General features: G+C 40.1%; 1 long non-coding RNA gene across 1 annotated transcript; it reads left to right on the top strand.

Moving 5' to 3' along the window:
* The first annotated feature begins 411 nt into the window (after nucleotides 1-411).
* On the top strand, nucleotides 412-1,512 carry LOC124010518. Its single transcript, XR_006834461.1, has 2 exons — nucleotides 412-477; nucleotides 917-1,512. It is a non-coding gene; the product is annotated as an uncharacterized LOC124010518 (long non-coding RNA).
* Nucleotides 1,513-3,080: the final 1,568 nt, after the last annotated feature.

Raw genomic sequence — 3,080 nt, 5'->3', positions numbered from 1 at the left:
GACCTCACAAATGCTCGTGTGGCTGAATGGAAGCAAGTCCTCATAGCAATGTTCCAACATCTAGTGGAAACCCTTCCCAGAAGAGGGGAGGGGTTTATAGCAGCAAAGAGGGGACCATCTCATATTAATGCCTATGATTTTCGAGTGAATGTTCGACGAGCAGGTTACATACTTTAGGTCATGTAGTGTGTTTTTGCTAAATGACTCAGTTTGTATAGCACATAACTTGTGCCTATGTCTGTGTATAGGTTATGACATTGAGATTTGGTGATGTTTTTTTACAGAATAAAATTTGCGCCATTGTCAGTTTCTTGAAAATGTGCTACCGTTCCCGGTAATGCTAAATGGAGAGGACCTGACAATGGTGCTTTTTAAACATGTAAGTGATCCAATCATTTCAATTAACATAATTCCTCTTTCTAGGGTAATTGTCTAGTTGCAGCTCTGTGGGGAAGTCTGGTTTTCAAAGAAGTCAAAGTAAGTGTCCCGGAGTGAGCAAATTTAGCTGATTTATTAGTCTAAGAAACTGCCTCAGCTTCTGGGAACAAGGCACACTTGACAATTGCTGAAATTGAAGTATGAACTCTCAGCCATTTATGTCATTTTGCGGACAGATGAAATCCAGTTCCACGCAATTTTCTAAATAAAGTTTTTGCCCTAGAATTTCCAAATGTAATACAAACCGTGCTGATTTTGAAGTAGCTGGTCATCCCATCCCTTTTTGACCCCGGCTGAGTATCATTTAGTTCTGATTAGCTTGCCCAATGTCATATATTTTATATCCTGTTGCTCTTATGCATGCCCCTCCCTTTTCAACACCATTCCGCTCACATTATGGTTAGCCTGTGCCAACCCAATTTGACAGTGACATGCCACCAGATATTTGCTGTATTGACTAATGCTTGTTTTGTTTCAGGGTTTGGTAAACTGTTCAATCTTCATAGTAGCCTCCTGTGTTGTCCTGACTGGATCAATGTTGACGGCCTTCTCCAATGTGTAACATAATCAATATACCCCCTAGATGGCAGCATTTATACAGGAGTGGCCATCCTAAAGGAGTCCTGAGGTGTGTTTTGAAAGCTAATGGACAGAGCTGATTCACGATCCCCTATTCTGTCTGAGACAATCATATTTGTTCTGGACAATACATTCCTATTTGAATGTTCTCTGTTACACCCTCATGAACAGGGCCCTAGATGGTGAAGTGTGTTTGTCTCTGATAGTCCTTCAGTTTAGTCTGTACATCTAATGGAGCACTTGATCACCTGGTTAATGAGGGTTCAGCTGTTGCTGGGACTTCTGTTGTCACGTATTCAATAGTTTGACGAATTAAAGGGCATTTTGAATGTTAAGAGGGACGATGTATAATTAATTTAAAATGTTCATACTCTACTGAAAATATTTATGGTGTTTTCTGTGGTATTTTACTATGTATGTGTTAAAGTCATAATCTTTAAGATCTTAATGTTAATCTTTATATGGGACATGTTTGAATAAAATGGCTAACACTCACAAGTTTGAGCAGTGAACTTTGAAGGGAACCTAGTGGGGAAAACAGGAACCCTAAATAGTGTGCTAATCTACAGCATAAATTGAGGCAAACTGCTGCCTTTCAGTCTTCATGGTTTTATCTGAAAATCAAATGGCGGATGTGTACCTCTCTTCCCAGATTACCTATACTGAACAAAATACATGGAAAGTACTCAGAACGCTTTACTTTTCCACATTTTTGTTATGTTACAGCATTATTCTAAAATAGATTAAAATAAATTCCTCAGCAATCTGCACACAACCCCATAATGAAAGGTAAAGGTTTTTCTAAATTTAGCAACTATTAACAGATACATTAATTACAAGTATTCAGACCTTCTGCTATGAGACTTGAATTTGAGCTCAGGTGCATCCTGTTTCCATTGCTCATCCTTGATGTTTCTACAACATGATTGGAGTCCACCTGGGGTACATTTAATTGATTGGACATGATTTGGAAAGGCACAGCTAAGGTCCCACAATTGACAGTGAATATCAGAATAAACCAAGCCATGAAGTCGAGGGAATTGTCCGTAGAGCTCAGACAGGATTGTGTCGGTGCAGATCTGGGGAAGGATGCAAAAAAATGTCTGCCGCATTGAATGTCCCTGATCAGAGAGCTGACCAAAAATCTGGTCACTTGGACAGTGCTCTGGACTTCCTCTGTGGAGATGGTTGAAACTTCCAGAAAGACGACAGTCTCTGCAGTACCAATCAGGCCTTTATGGTAGATTGGCCAGATGGTAGCCACTCTTCAGTAAAAGGCACATGACACCCCGCTTGGAGTTTGTCAAAAGACACCTGAAGACTCTGACCATGAGAAACCAGATTCTCTGGAAGTACAGAGATCCTTGATTAAAACCTGCTCAGGACTTCAGACTGGGACAAAGGTTTTAGATTCCAACAGGACAATGACCCTAAGCACAAGGTAAGACCATGCAGGAGTAGCTCAGCCCAGGTCTCAGTCCTTGAGTGGCCTAGACTTGAACCCAATCAAACATGTATAGAGAGACCTGAAAATCGCTGTGCAGCAACGCTCCACATCCAACCTGACAGCTTGAGAGGATCTGCAGAGAAGAACGGGAGAAACTCTCCAAATACAGGTGTTCCAAGGTTGTAGCATCATACCAAAGAATACTTGTTGCTGTAATCACTGCCAAAATGTGCTTTAAAGTACTGAGTAAATGGTTTGAATACTTATAGTTGTGATATTTCCGGTTACTATTTGCAAAGTTTCTAAACCTTTTTTTGCTTTGTCATTATTGGGAATTGTGTGTAAATTAAAGGAAACAAATATTTAAGAATAAGGCTGTAATGTAACAATGTGGAAAAAGTCAAGGGGTCTGAATAATTTACAAAGGCACTGTAAATGCAAAACGTGAGGTCTTGGTCCCATGAGCTGAAATAAAAGATTCCAGAAATGTTCCATACGCACAAACAAGTTTATCTTTCAAATTTGGGGCACACATTTGTTTACATCCCTGTTAGTGAGCATTTCTCCTTTGCCAAGATAATCCGTTCACCTGACAGGTGTGACAAATCATGGAGCT

The sequence above is a fragment of the Oncorhynchus gorbuscha genome, linkage group LG23 (assembly GCF_021184085.1).
Source record: "Oncorhynchus gorbuscha isolate QuinsamMale2020 ecotype Even-year linkage group LG23, OgorEven_v1.0, whole genome shotgun sequence".
NCBI lineage: Eukaryota > Metazoa > Chordata > Actinopteri > Salmoniformes > Salmonidae > Oncorhynchus > Oncorhynchus gorbuscha.
The sequence above is the reverse complement of the archived record's forward strand: the minus strand, read 5'-3'. Positions and strand labels throughout refer to the sequence as shown.